General features: G+C 44.7%; 2 long non-coding RNA genes across 2 annotated transcripts in view; both read left to right on the top strand.

Annotated features, from left to right (window-relative positions):
• Nucleotides 1-21163, top strand: part of LOC309363683 — a 365021-nt gene that overhangs the window by 210718 nt on the left and 133140 nt on the right. The gene's annotated exons all lie outside the window — the stretch shown is intronic.
• On the top strand, nucleotides 2606-4284 carry LOC309363494. Its single transcript, XR_014165367.1, has 2 exons — nucleotides 2606-2646; nucleotides 3599-4284. It is a non-coding gene; the product is annotated as an uncharacterized lncRNA (long non-coding RNA).

Genomic DNA, 21163 nt, shown 5'->3' with positions numbered 1-21163 from the left:
TATCCCAAGACTCTACTCCGGCCATATCTACACTTTCAAGAAAACAAGGTGAATGGAAGTAGATAGATATCATTCTACATGTCGAATGCCAAACTATGAAACACCATTAAGAATTTGAGTGCCAACCAGCTTGTGGAGATGGATGGGTTGCTGTGCCAGCACTGCCTCCCTTCATTGCAGCCCATTTGACGGGGTTGCTGCTCACCTTGTTGCATACAATGGATGCATGGAAGCAACATTTTGGAGGACAGAGCGATGTGCAACAGAGCTGACATTTGCAAACGAGTACAAAAGGGTGGCGCTGTGGGTTAAACCACAGAACCTAGGACTTGCCGATCAGAAGGTCGGCGGTTCGAATCCCCGTGATGGGGTGTGCTCCCGTTGCTCGGTCCCTGCTCCTGTCAACCTAGCAGTTCGAAAGCACGTCAAAGTGCAAGTAGATAAATAGGTACGGCTCTGGTGGGAAGGTAAATGGCGTTTCCATGTGCAGGTTTGCCAGAAGCAGCTTAGTCCAGAGCAGGTTTGCCAGAAGCAGCTTAGTCATGCTAGCCACATGACCCGGAAGCTGTACGCCGGCTCCCTTGGCCAATAAAGCGAGATGAGCGCCGGAACCCCAGAGTCGGTCAAGACTGGACCTAATGGTCTGGGGTCCCTTTACCTTTTTACAAAAGGGATGCCTGTAAAGCCTGGAACTGTGCAGTAAAAAGCAGCCATACAAATAGGAAGAGTGTCTCCTTTTAATCTCCATCTGTATCTATATAGACACAAGATATGAAATGCTGTGGTGCAAATGCCCACTTTCGCTTAATCATGCAGTAGCAAAGACCCTTCCCTGGTGGCTCATGCTCACTGTGATCTCAGAGGTGGGTAAAAACGAAGGCCAACTGTATGAAGAAGGGATTGGTAAAGCCCCAGTTATGCTGTGAATTTGCAGAGGAAAAGTGGGAGAATATAAGTGACAGTTTTAAATTGTCCACTCCTAGCAAAGTGCCTGGTCGTGCTTCAGCAGGAGGCCTCCGTGATCTTAGCTGCCTCCTTTACGAATTCTTGCAGTAAATATTCAACTGTGAGTGTTCCATTTTCCAAATGTCGATTTTATATAAGCACTAGACTGAAAAGTTCTTGTTGGTGCTGCTGAAAGGCACCTGTTTCTCAGGTAGTAGGGGGAAAAGAGAAGCTAATGAAATGACAATGAAATCTTAAAGAGGCGAAGAAGGTTCTGGGCTAGAGGGGAGGAAGTGCAAGTTATTTCTAAAGCTTGCCCTTGGATAGGTAGTCCTTTTCTTTCCCTTCTGCTTTCCATCTCCATCTATCCCTCTCCTCACAATTTGCCCAGTGTTTCCTAGACTGGAAAAATTGGTTTCTTCTCATATGGGCCTTTTACCTGCTGCCATGTTTTTTCTAGTTGCCCTTTGTTGGAACTGCAGCAGCAAGGATAATTCAATTTGTAATTTAAGGGTTAAGTCAACTAGACAAGAGGGGGACAGGTGGAGGTGGTGCATAGAAACTCAGCTGAGTGGCATGGTGCTTATTGAAGTAGCATGCGCTCTGATTGGTTAGGTAGTTCTGAGAAACTTTTTCCTGTATGTTTGGTTGACTGTTTCTTGGCTATGTACAAGGTCTGACCTAAGAAAGGCAAAACTTCTGTTGCTTTCTCCTCTAATTACACACGGTTTTTGTTCAGATTGTCTTAGTAGGGTATTATCAGGACATTTTCATCTCTGTGTATTTATGTGGCCCATATCAGTTTGTCTCTGAAGGAGGTTTTCGGTGTTTCCTAGGGGATCCTTGTGTGCGACAAGAGATTATTCTGGAATGCATCGCCAGAACAGGACTATTTCATTGAGTGATTTATATCCTGCTATCTCAAAGAAGCTCACAAAATCAAAATCAAGTAGCATATAACAAAACCTCATCGGTTGATAAAGACAAAATATCAAAAAAGCAATAGAAAACCTCACTCCCAATGGGGAATCCTTTGCCACAGCTGTTAAACATCAGATACTAAGTGAGAAAAATGGCTACTAGTCATGATGGCTCTCTTATCTCCTATATCAGAAGCAGTATGGAATGCACAGAGCTGCCTTATATTGAGAGAAGTGATTGGTCCATCTAACTGAGTATTGTCTACATACATTGGTTGGCAGCAGATCGCCAAGGTTGCAGGCAGGAAATTGCCCCAACCCTGCCAGGAGATGTTGGGGATTGAATTTGGCACTGCCTACATGTCCAATAGGGATGCGGGTGGCGCTGTGGGTTAAACCACAGAGCCTAGGACTTGCGGATCAGAAGGTCGGCGGTTCGAATCCCTGCGACGGGGTGAGCGCCTGTTGCTCGGTCCCTGCTCCTGCCAGCCTAGCAGTTTGAAAGCACGTCAAAATGCAAGTAGATATATAGGTACCGCTCCAGCGGGAAGGTAAACGGCGTTTCTGTGCGCTGCTCTGGTTCACCAGAAGCAGCTTAGTCATGCTGGCTACATGGCCCGGAAGCTGTACGCCGCTTCCCTCAGCCCGCCGCTTCCCTCAGAGATGAGCGCCGCAACCCCAGAGTCAGCCACGACTGGACCTAATGATCAGGGGTCCCTTTACCTTTCCCATTACCTTTGCATGTCCAGCAGATGCTCTACCCCTGAGCTGTGGCGTGCTGGTGAGGATCACAAGCTGTGCAGATGCCCTGCTTGTGGACTGGATTTCTATCCTTATATAAGTCAATCAGAGGCTTTGTGGAAAAGCCAGGCTTTGCCCTCAGGACCTGTTGAACCTCTCCAGGGAAAGCATTCCATAAGGCCAGCACCACTTCTGCTCCTACAAGTTCTTAGATGTTGAGCAGAGGGTGTATGGGGGCAAATGAATAAGGTAATTCTCACAATCAAGGGCTTTAAAGATCAGAAACATCCCCTTAAATCAGGCCTGGAAGCAAGGAGGAAGCCAGTGAAGATCCAACAAAATTATGAATGACATGGTCCAATTAGCCAACACCAATCTACAGTCTGGCAGCAAGATTTCTTAATGCTTTTTAAGGGATGTCCCAGATAGAGTGCATTGCAGTAATCTAACCTCGAGTTCACCAGAGCCTAATTATTACATTGTGTGTGCTGAGTGTGCCCTCTAATGCACCCAACTCTCCCTTGTGTTTGCACACGTGAAAGGAAGATTAACAGTGGTAGGCAAGTTCTTTTTTCCGGAGAACTTGATTGACTGTTACCCTGGAACACATTTTGAGAGCTCCTGGCTTGGGCTCTTATGAGCTCTAATAGAGGCACAGTTCTTAACTTCGTAATTTGACTTTCCCTTGTGAGCAATTTTTCTTGACAATTACGCGTATATGATACCTCCCTCTGCATATTTCATAATCATCTGAGCAGAATACTGAAGGTTCGTTTCAGAGATTTGTAGAAAGTACTCTTTTTTAAAAGTCATGTTTTATTTAAGAAAGCCATCTTTTTCATGGGGAGTCTTTACCACTGATTGTGCAAAAAGAGCTTTCGAGCGTGATCAAAAGTCCTTCCCTGCAATAAATGAGATGCATCTTTCCCCTATCTCTCCTCAGCCCTCTCTGTGCATTTGTCACAGTATGCTCCTTTATCCTTGACTTGCAGGGCCCCGAATATCCCAGCATCCTTTGCCTGATCTTCACCCACAGTCTCCTCCATCCCTTCTCGAAGTCACACTGCTCTCCTAATTCTTGCACGGAAGCAACACTGCTATGTCCTTGAGCAGAGCAGAAATAATCAAATATTCTCCCCGGGCTCAGATATTCTCTTCTTCACTGCATGTTCTAGGAAACCAATCTTGAAGTGCAACACCAAATGGAACACTCTGAAAAAGGACTGTGGTAGGCATCATGAAATAGGCCTTCAGAACCCATCGGCCAGGGATGGAGAACCAGCTGGATTACAACTCCCATCATCCCTGACAATGCTGGTCAATATTCTACTTGGATCAATGACTCTTCAGAGCAGCAGTTGGCTGTAAAGTATAGGACACAGCACTTGAAACATCTTCAGTATTTGGGGAATAGATAATAGAGTGAAGAGGCCTCTTCAGAATATGGAATTCCTTATCCATCTTTTATTGGTGGACTATGCGTTAATCCTGGACCTTAAAAATGCACAGTGTATTATTAAGGTCTTGTTTCTCTGCCCTGGCTGAATGAGCCATGTAAGCGCTTCTGGTGCAAATTAACCAAGAGAAGCCTTTAAAATCCACCCTTTTCTTTGCTAATATTAATTCAAAACATAGCTCGTCAAGTCAGATGTATAATTAAAATGGATGTTTGAGCTTAATGAAAGAGGAAGCTTTTTAAAAAGGATCTTTCAGAAGCAAGAGGAATTCAAAGAAGCCAGTGCAGGGAGGAAGCTAGCCAGGGGTCCTCGCTTAGTGTCTGCTAGGATGGACTTTCATGCTGCTACTTAATGCAGAAAGGTTTCTTAGTAGCTGTGGGAAATGACTTGACTATCCCCCATTTATTACCATAAGTTATCACAGTGGTCAAAGGCATGAGTTCAGTTAAACTCTCATGGTTCTGAAAGCTTGAGGATTTTCAGGTCAATGTTCTACTCATACAGCAACATTTGCAAACCTGATGCCCTCTAGATGTTTTGTACTACAGGCTGATGGGAATTGTAGTCCAAAACAACTGGAGATGCCCCTGCTTGGTCTACCATTTACTAATGGTCAACCTATTTGTGAAGTGCCTATCCTTATGCAGGTTGCCATCATCCTATATAATGGCATCTTCCACACACAAGAGGAACCTATCTACAGGTTTGAGGGAACTCCAAAGTTTGAAGAAGCACAGAAAAACCCCTTTAGGTCAGCCTTTCTCAACCTGTGGGTCCCCAGATGTTGTTGGACTACAACTCCCATCACCCCTAGCTAGCAAGGTCAGAGCTCAGGGATGATGGGAGTTGTAGTCTCACAACATCTGCGGACCCACAGGTTGAGAACCACTGCTTTAGGTGGACAAAACCTCAAAGGAATCAAATGCAATACAATGAGAACTAAGAATGGTTACATAATGCTGAATAACTGCTGGGGGGAGGATGGAGACTAATGGGTGGAATAGAGTGTCCTTAAAGAGGGTACAACTGGTTGACTGGCACCCTAAATCAGAGCACTCCACACAGCAGCAGGTGGTTTGCAGGTCCCACTCGTCGATACTACTTCCCAGTTCCCCCAACATTCTAGCATCACACCAAGAAAGGGAACTGTCTGTTCTCAATGGCTACCACCTCACTTCCAGGGAACAAAGCACATGGGATGCATTTGGGGAGACACTGGTGAGATGTGGCAAAACATGCTCCTTGTCCCACACCAAGTTGAACAGAGGTAGATGGAAGGCTCATCCTCACTCCAAATGTATTCCTGAAATAAAGGGTATACTTCCTTGAGCATGTGGCTGTCATGTTATAGGATAAAGGGCATTGGGCGGTCAGGGGGAAGCATGCACCCATGGAGGAATTTGCTTGGGGGGAAGGGAGGGGAGGAACACCACATTCAAACTCAGCCTTGTATCTGATTCTAGGAATAATCAAGCATATACTCTTCAACCCAGAAGGTTATTGGGTTGGCTCAAGTCACATTGGGACTCACCAAGTCACCATGATTCACCCATGGTACTCCATGAAGATCCTTAGATGGAGAATCAGAGGAGGTAGCCTACACTAAGGGACTTTTTCTGTGTTCATGAAGGGGAGAGAAAGAGGTGTGGGCTGAAATGTGTCATTCTGATCAAATAATATTCTAAGACTAAGCCAGAAAAGAAAGAGAAAAGCCAAAAGAGAAAGAAAGAGAGGGATAATGAATGAAGAAAGATTAATCTACGGGGTATTGCACCTGCAACAGTGAACTCCGTGATACTGACTGGCTTAGCAGATATGGTAACAGAACGTCCAGTTGCTCAAGGAACTGGTTTACAGTCCAGCTACTATGAGGAAAGTGGTAGCCGTCAGTACAGCATAGATTAAAATCTCATAGACACTGGGGAGTGGTGAGAGGCTCCAGTACCTAGGGAAGATTAGATAAGGAACAGGGAGTGCAAGGAGGTCAAAGGAAGGGTGCGGAGCTGAGAATGAACCGAGAAAGTTTCTGGAATAAGAGGAGGTGGAGATTGATGCCAGGGGAAAGGGCAGATGAGAATGGAAACTAGGGCAAATAGGGAATGGCAAAGAATGGGATCTGAAGAAGCCTCTTCCTGCTTAATTCAACAAGTGGGCTGTGTGATGTTGGAGAGAGAAAGAGGAATGCTCAGGAGGCATGGTAGCTATGGCCTGGGCACTCTCAGCAGAAGGGAACTCATGGGGAAGGTGGGCCAGGAGGCCAAGGGGGCATAGAGCTTCTGTACAGAATGGACATCACAGGATTTGACTTTATAACCTTAAGGGGCACCATGGACCCAAAAGCAGGGATATGAGGAAACAATGGGTGATGGGGACTTAGAGTTGAAGGGATAAGTAAAGATACGGACAGCCGTTGCCAGGCATGATGCAGTCTGGGAATGGAGTTATGTCAGAGTAAGGTAAAGGTAAAGGGACCCCTGACCATTAGGTCCAGTCGTGTCTCACTCTGGGGTTGTGTGCTCATCTCGCTTAAGAGGCCAGGAGCCAGCGCTGTCCGCAGACACTTCTGGGTCACGTGGCCAGCATGACTAAGTCACTTCTGGCAAACCAGAGCAGCGGACGGAAACGCCGTTTACCTTCCCACCGGAGCGGTACCTATTTATCTACTTGCACTTTGACGTGCTTTCGAACTGCTAGGTTGGCAGGAGCAGGGACCGAGCAACAGGAGCTCACCCCGTCGTGGGGATTCGAACTGCCGACCTTCTGGTCAGCAAGCCCTAGGCTCTGTGGTTTAACCCACAGCTCCACCTGCCTCCCTATGCCAGAGTAACATATTGCAAAAGGCTCTTAGCTGGTATTTTGTGATATACCTTAAGGTTGGTCTCTATACAAACCATCCTTGAAGTGAGCGGTAGGTAACTTTTGGGACCACAAGTGCAGCAAAGATAAAGCAGGAGTGTTATATAGCCCATCTTCCTTCCATTATAGTATTAGTGGCAGTATACATAGGTAGGAACCAACTGATTCCAGCTAAAAAAGCTGCTCTGAGGGTACCAGAGACCATCTTGACTGTGAGTCTGTAAAACATGTTACTCACGATGCCTAGAGACAATCAAGGTGGCGTGGTGCAGTGGCATAGCGTGGGGGGTGCAGGGGGTGCGGCCGCACCGGGCGCAACATCTGGGGGGTAGGGTTAGGGGGCGCAAATCCACAGGTTAGGGGGCGCAAATTACTTGCCTTGCCCCGGGTGCTGACAACCCACACTACGCCACTGGCGTGGTGTTTAGGAGCTTGTATTGGGGCCAGGATTTCCACGGTGCATTATTTTTGCTGCTTCTGTAATTATGTTTTTGAATTTTCTTATCAGACCTTACTGTGAATTATAAGGGGATATTTTTTAAAAAATGTTGAATCTTTCTTAATGTGATGCTTTCATTAACTTATTGGTGCTTTGTATGTCGTCATATTTTGTAAGTTGTGACTTTTGTCATTTCCCTCCCACTGTGTTGAGAGCTGCCTATGGAAAAATGACATACAAATAAATGATGATTTGTAATAATAATAATAATAATAATAATAATAATAATAATATCCCTCTCTAAGTACCAGACCAAGAATTGCTCAACTTCAACTAGGTTGGTTCATCATGTACCTTTAAGACCAGCTTTCTCCAATCTGGTTTCTTTCAAAAAAAAAATTTTAATTTTTATTTGGAATCTGGCTGCCACTAGCCCCAACCAGAGTGGCAGGTGGTCAGGTTTCATGGGAGATGTAGTCCAAAACATCTGTGAAAGCCTGATTTAGATTGGTACCCTCCAAAATTTGTTGAGACTCCTTACCCTGGCCATTGGCCATCCTGGCTTGAGTTCATGGGAGTTGAGTTCGCAATGGCTACCCCTGGTTTTGAGAATAGCCCTGAGTCTTGAAACTGGTGTGAGGTTGCTGTGTCTACTTCCTGCTTTTCCTTTGCTGGTGACACCCCAACAGATTGGTTGGGCAGGAGTGGGAAAACCTATGAACAGCACCAGGGTGGCCTTTTTACACAATTGAGGCAGAAATACAGCTGCTCAAGTGATTTGGGAATTCCAGCTACAATAACGAGCGCCAGTTATAAAATTCCAGATTTCCCCCAGTCCTATTTCAATTTTAATGAGGAGGTCTGTTTTCATTTCTAATAAATGAAACATTAAGAAAAGGAAGTGGCATCGTTAATCACGAAAGCGTCACTTACCCTAATTTATGATACCTACACTCCAAGCACTATCACAAAATTGCTCATGTTTAGGGAATGGTCGTTCCAGGTAGAGAAAGAGATCCATCAGGACAGCCATTCACATTAAAAACATTTTGACAGCTGTGGCAATCAAACCTTTTCACAGGTGCAAGGAAGTGTGTTAAATTCCACTCTGGCTACAATCCTACACAGGTCTTTCTGTCTTTCTTCATAACTGCAGTGAAAACAGGATATGGGCAAGATAGTAAGAGTAATTGTCCATAGACAATTCAGAAGTTACAGTGTGCCACCTGAGTTTTTGAAACACCCAGCTGAACTTGAACTCCCCAGATGATAAAAAAATAATAATTTGGAGCCAAGAGGAAAAGAAAAACTTTGTAGCATTTTGATTATCTTGATTTTGATTATTAAAACCAGTTTGGGTGGTCCAAGAAGGGGAGGGGTTGTGCAAAGGCATATTTAAAAAAACACCGTAAAATAGTACACAGTGTGCTGCATAAATGCAGCATGGAAAAGGACAATATTAATACAAATAGTTTAGATGATAGATAGATAGATAGATAGATAGATAGATAGATAGATAGATAGATGGTAGATAGATAGATAGATAGATAGATAGATAGATAGATAGATAGATGATAGATAGATGATAGATATAGATAGATGATAGATAGATAGATAGATATAGATAGATAGATAGATGATAGATAGATATAGATATATAGAGATATATCTAGATGATAGATAGATATAGATAGATAGATAGATAGATAGATAGATACAGATATATTTCAAATAATTTTTATTGATTTTCTTTTCTCATAACAAATATTCAATATCATCATTTAACATCCATTTTCTAATTTCCCCCTCCCTATTGACTTCCCCCAACTTCCATTTCTGGTTTATAACACCAAATGTATCACGGCTGGTTTATCTCAAACAAACCATACTCGGTAAGCCAAGAACATGCCCTGGTTTAACAACATGGCTTTCCTGGAACAAAACAAACCACCATCCCTAGTTCAGATGTAATGCTAAGCCAGGGATCACCATTTGTCACTCTGTTTGTGCTTGGGGAACAGTGATGTGGGAACTACCTGTGTGTTCATGGCAAGCTGTTAACCGTTGTTTACTGTGATATGCAGACACTGCCATGATCTCAGTACAGTGGTACTTTGGGTTACATACACCTCAGGTTACAGACTCCGCTAGCCCAGAAGTAGTACCTCAGGTTGAGAACTTTACCTCAGGATGAGAACAGAAATCACGCAGTGGCAACAGGAGACCCCATTAGCTAAAGTGGTACCTCAGGTTAAGAATGGACCTCCGGAACGAATTAAGTTTGTAACCAGAGGTACCACTGTAATTGCCTCAAGAACCCTGTAAGGCAGGGCAAGATATTTATTCTGTCTTCCGATGTCTTGAAAAGTTTCCAAAAGATACCCTCATTCACAGGATCCTTTAGAATTTTGGTGGGTACAGGGCCACGGTGCCAACTTGAATAAAATATTGTTGGGGCCCAGGTCAGCCCCACCCTGAATAATCGATCACACCACACAGTACACAAACACCATTTGAATGGGAATGTCCATCAATTTGGTGGGGGCCCATCCCCCTCAAATATTTTATTGTGGGGGCTGAAGCCCCCACAGCCCCTAGGAGTTGGCTCCTCTGGTACAGGGTTGCGCTTACCTTGTCACTGAGAGATGGGTGGCGTGTGAGGTTTTCTCTCTTTCCATTCACTAAACATTTCTTTGGCGATCTGCAGATCAGGTCAGTTGTTAGGAGACCTACAGAGCTACAATTCCCAGCGCCCTTTACAAACTACAACTTCAAATTCTTTGAGAGAAGCCATGGCTGTTAGAGTGAATTAAAAGTATGCTGTGACGTGACCGCAATAGGTTTTTAGGACTGAACTTAGCCTATATCCGGGATCTGACCTACCAGTTCAGAGAGCTTCTGCTTTTCGCCACACCACTCTAGCATTTGTCTTACGGTGCTTTGCTTGCTATTTAGTAGTTCAAATTTGATAAGAGAGCGAGAGAGCAGGTGGAGGGGGGGGGGGAATCCTTTAATGCAGAGTTGCACATCACCTGTGTGCCCCATGTACTTTTCTTTGATTTGGCAAAAGCAACCTCTGCCAGCTCTGAGATAATAGCTGATGATTTAATAACATAATAATTTCAACAAGTTCAAGCTTGTGCCCTGGCGGTTGTTGTTTTTATCTCTCACACCCCACTGGTGTGCGTTGCTCGCTTCCCTCCTTTCTGTATGGAGCTTGATCCTTAGTTTAAATTATTTCAGCTAGAGCTGAACTAACATTTCCAGAAGACCTTTATCTGAGAAAGAAAGAAAATCTCTGAGATCTCTTTTTCTCACCCTCAAAGAAAAAGGAGGACACGTTGCAGAATTTGCTCTGATGCTGCAGAGCAAACCAGCTGGTGGTCCATGCCTACTTGTGGTTCGCTGATTAGGTGAGCAGGCGGGACCAGTTATCTAGGCAGCAAGCTCCACACAGAAACTTCCTTTCCTGCCTGGGAAACAGTTCCTGGGACTTCCCACGCTGGACCCCAATGCACATGGGAATGCTAGCACACAATGGGGCCCACCAAAGAAGATGAGTGGGCTTCTCAGAAGACCTTTAGCTGCGGGGAGTGCTCAGCTGACGAGCTTCTGAATACCAGTTGCTAGAAACTGCAGGCAGGGAGTGTTCTTGAAAGTGCTTTTGTGCTTGGGTCCTGCTTACAGGCATCACACAGGCCCCTGACTGGCCACTGTGAGAACAGGATGCTGGGCTTAGATGGGCCCTAGCCCTGATCCAATAGGACTCTTTGTATGTGCTTATGTTCTTAGGGATAAACCACAGTTTCCATGGTTCTTTGTGTGGGAGGATTGTGCTTTAAATGTATGCTGCGAATGTGACCTGAGTTGTGAAATGGGCTCCAAAAGTAATTTGAAGGTGCTCCTTGTCTGAGACACTACTAGGTCTGGGGCTGGGTCGCGAGCGGTGCTACGGTCTAAACCACTGAGCCTCTTGGGCTCGCCGATCAGAAGGTCAGCGGTTCGAATCCTCGCGACGGGCTGAGCTCCGGTTGCTCTGTCCCAGCTTCTGCCAACCTAGCAATTCAAAAGCATGTCAGTGCAGGGAGATAAATAGGTACTGCTGTGGCAGGAAGGTAAACAACGTTTCCGTGCGCTCTGGCTTCTGTCACGGTGTCCTGTTGCGCCAGAAGCGGTTTAGACATGCTGGCCACATGACCTAGAAATCTGTCTTTAGACAAACGCCAGCTCCCTTGGCCTGAAGCGAAATGAGTGCCACAGCCCCATTGTCACCTTTGACTGGACTTAACTGTCCAGGGGGTCCTTTACTTTTACATCTAGGGCTCCCCATAGGTGGAATTATTTCCCTTATTTGTGTCCCATGGCAGTATTTGAAAACCTGATTTGAAAGCCACAAGGACCTTGCGTTGTGTGCTACATGCTGAGAGAGCTCTTCCCTCATGGGTCCTGGTTTGTGTCAGAGGAATGAGGCCCCGTAGTACATCTTGCAGCAACAGTTGATATTTCCAGACTATTTGCTTGCTTGCAACAAGTCCAACCAACCCGCGGCCCCCAGGCAGGACATAGCATGCCAAATATGTCTCACGGCCTCTCAGGTGCTTGAGAGACCTCCAGGTTTTTTTTAGCTCTACTGGGACCACAAACCAGTAGATTTATGAAGCCCCCGAGACTCTTCAGCCCCTGACAGATAAGCTGCACAGCAGGCCTGGTTTACTGTGCTTTAGGAGAGCATTAACAGACATAACGTGAGCAGCTGGCTCATTTGTGGAAATATTTATGGTATAGCTTCACAGGATCACTGAGTTCAAAATATCAGCCGGCGATGCTTGCATAGTCATGGACGGTTTTAGAAACTAATCTTGTATATAAAATATCATCACAGAGAGCAAAGGAAAACACATTTTACAGTTCAGCAGATTTTTTATATATATAAAAAAATGCAGTGGAGAAAAACATCATGAATGGATCAGGTGTCACACTTCTGCTGTCTTTCCGTCAACACATCACATCATCAGGGTGGTCCAGCAGATGGAGGCTTAGATATGGAGCTGCTTTAAGGTCTACTTCAACTTGCTCAGGGGATCTTAAGCAAATCTCTCTCTTTCTCTCTCTCTCTCCCTCCCTCTTTCCATCAGTTGTCCAACCATAGTATGAGATTAGCAACATGGCTTGGAAGATGGTGAGACTGTGCAAATGTATAGTTTTCACCTTGGGTAGGCAAACTAAGGCCCAGGGGCCAGATCTGGCCCAATCGCCTTCTAAATCCGGCCCACGGATGGTCTGGGCATCAGTGTGTCTACATGAATAGAATGTGTCCTTTTATTTAAAATGTCTCTCTGGGTTATTTGTGGGGCATAGGAATTCATTCTTTTCCCCCCTTCAAAATGTAGTCTGGCCCCCCCCACAAGGTCTGAGGGACAGTGGACCGGCTTCCTGCTGAAAAAGTTTGCTGACCCCTGGTTTTAACTGTCATGTCTCCTCACAAAAATTTCTGGGAACTGCAGATTGGTGAAGGTTCTGGGAATTCCCAGTAAGCAGTCCTAGATTCCCCTTTCAAAGAACTATAGTTCATTAAGTTCCTGGGAATAGAGAATGACTAGGAACTGTGTTTCAAAACAGAGTGTAAATACACCAATGTGTTGTAATGCACTTTGCACAAGACAGCTGCAATCCAAAGCATAATTACACAGGAATGAAGGAGGCTGCCTTATGTACAACAAGTCAAACCACTGGTCTATCTAGCTCAGCATTGTTTACACTGATTGGCTGTGGCTCTCCAAGATGTCAGGGTAGGGGACATTGAAGATTCCAGGATTGAACCTGGATCTTCTACACACAAAGGAGATGCTCTGCCCCTAAGCTGTGACATTACTGCAATGCCAGCATTATTGTAACTACGAGATCTGAATTTGAATGCTACTTTGCAGTAGAAGGTAAAGGGACCCCTGACCATTAGGTCCAGTCGTGGCCGACTCTGGGGTTGTGGCGCTCATCTCGCTTTATTGGCTGAGGGAGCCGGCGTACAGCTTCTGGAACATGTGGCCAGCATGACTAAGCTGCTTCTGGCAAACCAGAGAAGTGCATGGAAACACTGTTTACCTTCCCGCCGGAGCGGTACCTATTTATCTACTTGCACTTTGACATGCTTTCGAACTGCTAGGTTGGCAGGAGCAGGGACCAAGCAATGGGAGCTCACCCCGTCGTGGGGATTTGAACCACCGACCTTCTGATCGGCAAGTGCTAGGCTCTGTGGTTTAACCCACAGCGCCACCCGCATCCCTTGCAGTAGAAGAGGTACCCACAATTCTGGGCATTTGAAACGACCCTCAGTGGATTTGTACAACAATACCCACTTGCTTCCCCCGCGGTGATCACACTTGTGGATGTCTGATGGGCTGAAAAGATACAGATGGCAAGAATGACTGAGTGCAAAAATGATTTCATGCCAAGCTGATATCCAACACACTATGAATTGCAACTCTTTGGGGGAAGTTGTTCAGCAGTTAACGTGAAAATAGCACTGTATTCAGTGCTACATTTCATAAAAACACCTGCCTTCTCCAAGACTGGCTGTTCGAAAAAAATATTCCCCAGGGAAAAACTCGATCCCTGAAATGTGCAGGTATCAGTTTCCCATTTAATCCTTTTTACAGCTAATGGTTCTTGCCTCCGTTTGCTGCCTGGCATGGTAAGGACCATCCACAAAACCACTACAATCTTTTGATGTGGTTTGCAAAATGGCTATGTTATTTGAACTTAGTTCTTATCAAAATCAAATGGGTCTAACTTGTCCCAGTGACTTCAATGAAACTTAGTTGGGTCTGCCTAGAAGGCATTAATTCCTACCAAGTCCTAAATCTGAAAAGGAACAATTGCTCAAACAGAGGTCAACATCTGGGGCTTTGGGGGTGTGTCCAGAGTTTGTAAAAGCAAAGCTGGATTGTGGCTGCTTTATGAAAGATGAGTTTATTGAAGGAGGACACATAACTACTTTCTAAAATGAGATGTGCCTGAGCATCACACCTGACAGTCTTCCCTCAAATCCCAAATGTGTGGAAGCTGGTTCCAGTGACTTGACGGGTGAGACAAGGGCACAATAAATATACTCAAAGCTTCTCTTTTGCGTATTATGATTGCATGTTTTCAAAGGCTGAGTGCTGGCATGCACCGTTGAGCTCTGTCTCGCATGGAAGCCCAGACAGATTTACAAGATCTCAGCGTGGTTCAGAGGAAGAAGCCATGTCTAAGGCGAGGGTGGAAAACTTGTGGCCCTCTAGATGTTAAGAGCAGAAGAAGCAATCTTCTGGATCAGGCCAAAGGCTCATCGAACTCATGGTAAGGCGTCCTTCCTACCCTTCGGTCCTCCCCAATATCAATAGCGAGAGGCATAACAAGCAATGTTTGGGTGAAATCAGGCCACAGCTTTATTGACAACAGATGTAAGAGGTTTGGCTTAGACATTGGGTAGACCCCACCCCTTCTGGCCAGCCTTCCAGAAGAACTTGTGTTTTGGGGTCAACTGGAAATGAGGGACTCCCTGACCTACATCAAAGAGTAACTGCCAAACTGTATTGTTAGAGAAAAGTCTATGCCAGGCATAGGCAAACTCGGCCCTCCAGATGTTTTGGGACTACAACTCCCATCATCCCTGACCACTGGTCCTGTTAGCTAGGGATAATGGGAGTTGTAGTCCCAAAACATCTGGAGGGCCGAGTTTGCCTATGCCTGGCCTATGCTATATACTGGTTGCCCATGCCCGCTCGCAGACCCTCCAAGTGTCCATAATTTCCAAGGACAGTCCCAGATTTACCGAAGCTGTCCCACAAGCCATTTCTGATTCGATCTTGGAATGTCCTGCTTTTCCATATGATGTCCCTATTTTCATTGAAGAAATGTTGGATGTAATGGTAGGACGTCCCTATTTTCATCAGAGAAATGTTGAAAGGTATGAGCTCGCTTTTAATGTTTGATGTTTTTAATTATGTTTTTAGATATGCTATATATAAGCTGCCCAGAGTGGCTGAGGAAACCCAGTCAGGTGGGTGGGGTATAAAAAATAATGATAATGATAATGATAATGATAATGATAATGATGATGATTATTTCCTGATTAGGCAAGTAGGCAGGACCAATTACCCAGACAAGCCCAGGCCAGAGGCTTCCTTTGCTGCCTGGGAAGCAACCCCTGGGACACTTGCACATTGGATCTTGGTGTGCAGGGGAATTCTGGTCCACAGTGGCACCCACCAGAGAAGGTGAGTAGACCTCTCACACTGACCAACCATTGGCCATGCTGGCTAGGACTGATGAGTGTTGAAGTCCAATGACATCTAGAAGGCTACAGGTTCCCCTCCCCTCATTGAAGGGCCACATCACCCATTATACACAGTAGACAATCCAGTTTTTCCACTCAGCGTGTATACTGGACAACGTGTACACTAATAAATATGTGTGCTTGTCCCATTCACACTTTTGTAGGTGTACACCTAAAGCACCTTCTGTTTGTCTGAGAGGTTGTTTTTTTTTAGTCTGCAAATGTTATGGATTAGGGGCTGCAACCCTGCCCACTTCATTCACCAACTCTCAATCCCTTCTCTCCCATTCCCCCAGAAGTAATCCTTTAGGCCAGGAGTGGGGAGCCATTTTCACCCCAGGGGATAGATCCTTACCGAGATCTGCCTCACAGGCCAAAGTGGGCACTCCTGCCACTGGAGTGCTGTCACAAATCACCTGCGACTTCAATGCACCTTTCAGGCAGCAATGCACTACTAAAAGAAAGTCTTCACCTTCCTTTCAGAAGGAGTTCCCTTGTGTGAGTAATCCTTGGGCGAGCCTAATGCATACTCTACAATAATAGAAACATAGAATTGTAGAGTTGGAAGGGACTTTGAGGGTCAACTGGTCTAACTCTCTGCAATGCAGGAATCTCAACTAAAGCATCCATGACAGATGGCCAGCCAACCTCTGCTTGAAACCCTCAAATGAGGGGGACAATTATTATTATTTTTTCTTACTTGCACTTCCTTTGGGAAGTCTCTCTCTCACACACCTATGCTGTGCTTTTGAAAAGGTGCGCTTTTATTTACAGCCCATTAAAAAGTAGTTGCTTAATCAAGCTAAAGGCTGTCCTAAAAATGCCTACATTTAAACAACGGATTTGAGGCTAGGTGGCCCATGCTTCAACACCCATTGAAGGTTTGGCAATCAGAATAGCCACTACATTTCAGTCCAGGAAGATATTTATTTGCAGTAGAAATTGTGTCAAAATTGTTTCCCCCAAACATGGCAAAACAATGACAGTATCTGGATTCTTCTGCGGAAGACGAGAACATTTTGCTGCTGCTGCTGCAAGCGAGAGGTACCAATTGTCTGAAAATGCAGCTCTCCTGACGACAGTTGAAAACCCATTATCTGTAATATGGAAGGCAGATATTCACATTTATTCTTCTCAGTAGCCGGAGACTGAAAGAGCACGCTCACCTCAATGACCTATAATCCACACCGTTTGATTATTTGCAGCCAGCATTCTTTTTCATTCATGTAAAATGAAATGCATTTAATACCTTTTTTTTAAAAAAAAAAGTCTTTGGAAGGATACACTGAAACCTTTAAAGTTAGTTGTAGAAGAAGTGGCGGAATATTTTTTATATTCTTTTGCTATACAACCACCATAATCTGATCACTTTTTGGAAGTCTGGCCTTCAGTTCCCTGCTGCTCAACCTCTCTGGATCAGAAACTTAAGAGCGATAATATATGCACTGTAGGTTAACACAGGAGCTGAAGACAAGCATTTTCTCAAAAGGCTGTGATTCACTTTGCGGATCCGTGTTACTGGATAGGAAATACATGAGTGATGAATGACAAGATTAGAGGTTTTAGCCCAACAGATAACATAACTCTTTTTACAAGTGACTTTTCAACTGCTCCGGCTGCCTTCATCTATCAAGACAGGAATAATATAGTGGAGAAAAGTGAGCTGAAATAACAGTGACAAAAATATGAAATTGCAATAAGTCCCTAGATCATGACCAACTGGGACATTACTGCATACACTTCAACTGTCCTGATTAAATCAGGACATCCTATTTTTGACGTGCTCTTGTATGAGAGCATGTTGCCCCAAAACACATGTTTTGAGGGCACCATGATTTCATGAAAGGTCATGTCTTCTGGGGCCACGATCTTCCTCAAGAGCAAAGCATCCCAAAAATGTGTGTTTGGATGCACTGTGCTCTTGTACATGTTATGTGACTTGCACAGGCGCACTGCCCCAGAAGACACACGTCCCAGTTTTCCACTGGGACATGCTGGGGGATATGTTATTATGATTTAATTATTATTGTGGCTCAGGACTGTAATACCTGAAGGACCGCCTCTCCCCATATAAACCATCCCGGACCTTGCGTTTATCATCTGAGGCCCTTCCTCATGTGCCTCCCCCATGTGAGGTCCAGAGGGTGGCAACACAAGAACTGGTCTTCTCTGTAGTGGCTCCCTATTTGTGGAACGCTCTGCCCAGGGAGGTTCGCTTGGCGCCTTCCTTATATATTTTTAGGCGCCAGGTGAAAAGGTTCCTCTTCAACCAGGCCTTGGACTGATTCATAACCTACAGCCTTTTAAACTTGTATGTGGGAAGGGGAGATGTTATTGTTTTGCTGTTTTGTTTTACTTATTTACTTGTTTTTACCCTGTATTTTATTCTGTGAACTGCCCTTAGGTCTTATGATGAAAGGAGGTACAGTGGTACCTCGGGTTACATACACTTCAGGTTACATATGCTTCAGGTTACAGACTCCTCTAACCCAGAAATAGTACCTTGGGTTAAGAACTTTGCTTCAGGATGAGAACAGAAATCGTGCTCCAGCGGCGCAGCAGCAGCAGGAGGCCCCATTAGCTAAAGTGGTGCTTCAGGTTAAGAACAGTTTCAGGTTAAGAACAGACCTCCGGAATGAATTAAGTACTTAACCTGAGGTACCACTGTATATGAAACAAACAAACAAACAAACAAAAAAGTTGATGGGGAAGCCTTCTGCCTGAGATGCAGGAGACCTGCTGTCAGTCAGAATAGACAATACTGAGCTAGATAAGACAAGTAGCCAGGCTTGATATAATGTAGCTTTCTGTGAGGTCATCACTAGAATTACGATAATCCCTCATAGGGATGACAATTTTGGCTTCTCTAAGATTCTCATTTTTGCACTCTGTGGTCCACATTTCTGCACGTGTTTCCTTTTAAATAAAAATCCTAATAAAACTTCATTAGCATAATTGTGTGCATTTCTCCTGATAGGCACATAGGCGTCTCCACCCCCATCGTTCTGCCTGGACTCTTAGGTCCAGCACCGAGGTCCTTCTGGGAGTTCCCTCACTACGAGAAGCCATGTTACATGGAACCAGGCAGAGGGCCTTCTTGGTAGTGGTGCCCGCCCTGTGGAACGCCCTCCTATCAGATGTCAAAGAGATAAATAACTATCTGATGTTTAGAAGATATCTGAAGGCAGCCCTGTTTAGGGAGGTTTTTAATGACTGATGTTTTAATATATTTTTAATCTTTGTTGGAAGCCACCCAGGGTGGCTGGGGAAATCCAGCCAGATGGGTGGGGTATAAATAGTATCATCATCATCATCATCATCATCATCATCATTATTATTTGTAGAAAATTTTGCATAATATATACATTTTGCAAGCAATTTTCCCTAATGCAATGCATTTTTGTATGTTGCTTAAAATAGCAAGTGCAATTCAATGCACACTTTCCCCAGTGTGCACATTTTTGTACAGATTATCTGGAGAATAGCGTCACAGCATTTAAAGAAGCACGGGTTTCAAATGAAATCTCCATTTTGGTTCATATACTGTTTCAGGACGTGCAAATTAAGTAGGTTTGCATGAAAATGCAATCTGAACCAAATTTGCCCCTTATTCCTTATTCTTCATACCTGGTTAATTAAGAGTAACATCTCCACAGATTTAATGCAATTTCGCAGTTTGACGGTTACAGCACTGGGGGAAGTACATACAATTCTGAGTTCCTTCACATTATTGGCAGAACTTCCATTGACTTCATGGGCCTGGTCTGCACCCTGCCTTTTTGAAGCTCAGTAGATCTTGGCTAGTCAATGCTGATACCTGGCTAGTCAATATTAACATAGGGGTGCCTGTGGAGAATGCCTGTTGCCATAAACTATCTCTTAGTGTCAGAAATCATGAAAAATCTGACATCAGTTGTATGCAACAATGGCGCTACCAAATGCTAGTGACTCTCATGCTTGCAAAGTGCAAGAATCAAGCAGAAACAATAAAACAGCACCAATGTCCTTTTCCATTATGCCACTGTGGGGCAGCCTAATCTTCAAAACAGTTAAGACCAATTGAATCATTAGCATAGGTTAAGGAAGTGCATAGGCAAGAAACCGTCATTCGAGAATTAACGTCTCTAATGGCTGAAATCCATTTCCACACTGCTGAAATAAAAGCCAATCACCCAGCCAATCCTTACCTTGAAAATTGTGGTGCACCAGCATAAACACACCTGATTGGGTGATGTGAATAGCTTCACATATCCACATTGCGTCTACCAACACCCAAAGGCTTTTCTTGTTGGGATAAGCTTTGATCTGAACACCCCATTTCTCCTTTTGCAACATCAGATCAAGACATGCAGCTCTACTTGGAAAAAATATTCTATCAGTATGTAAGATGTTCTCATATGTTTAGAACACGATTGAGGGGCTGTTACTGGGGTGGAATGAAATTCCACCAATGGATATAATCAGGGACTTGGGACTTGAAATCGAGTTCATCACTTCTCTACACAACTGCTGAATTTAGCAAGCCACCCAAGACAAAATGGCTTGTACCCATACTTGCTCAGCAACAGTTGCATAAACACTGTCCTTAATGGACAGATGAAGATGAGAGATAACCGAGAACCTGGAGCAAAATGATGGACTGCTGACACCTGCCCTTGAATCCTCTTTTCCCATGCTCCACTGAGTGCCTGGAAGCTTGAAGATGCCACCACGTAAGTGCCCTACAGTGCCCTGGAGTTCCATTCAGACACTGTGTCACCTGGATCATTGTGGGAAATATAAATGGAAGCACCTCCAAGTCACCTTCTTCTCACCAGAACACCACTGCCAAGTAGTCTGCTAGGGTTCATAGAGGGGTGCCAATGAGGAGGGCCTCCAAAGTGATGAGGGCCCTATCTGCCCTGCCTCTAAGGTATAAGACCTGTTGTCCAGACTGTCAGGAGCATCTTCTATCTTCCTACAAAAGGAACTGCTGCATCAACTCTCGTATTCTACAGGGAATTTCAACTTTGTGTTACTCTTTGCCTGTCTCAAGGGTGCAGAACCTGTGGCCTTCCCTTTTGCAGACCCTCCAAGTGTCTCTATTTTCCAGGGACAATGGAACTCTGGATTCCAGGGACTCTGGATTTACAGAAGCCATCCCAGTTTTTGATATGATCCCGGAATGTCCTGCTTTTCCTTAGGACGTCCCTATTTTCATCAGAGAAATGCTGGAGAATTATGCTAGGAGGTCCCTATCTTTATATGAAAAATGTTGGAGGGTATGGAGCTACACGACCCTTGATCCAAGGAGATAAGTAAATTACAACCTTCAGAAGATCTGAAGGCAGCCCTGGGTAGGAAAGTTTTATTACGCTTTTATATATGTTGGATGAAGGGATGCGGGTGGTGCTGTGGGTTAAACCACAGAGCCTAGGACTTGCCTATCAGAAGGTCGGCAGTTCGAATCTCCACGACAGGGTGAGCTCCCGTTGCTCGGTCCCTGCTCCTG

The sequence above is a fragment of the Podarcis melisellensis genome, assembly GCF_964234715.1.
Source record: "Podarcis melisellensis genome assembly, chromosome: 1".
Taxonomy (NCBI): domain Eukaryota; kingdom Metazoa; phylum Chordata; class Lepidosauria; order Squamata; family Lacertidae; genus Podarcis; species Podarcis melisellensis.
Note: the sequence above shows the minus strand (reverse complement) of the source record. Positions and strands in the feature narration are given on the sequence as shown.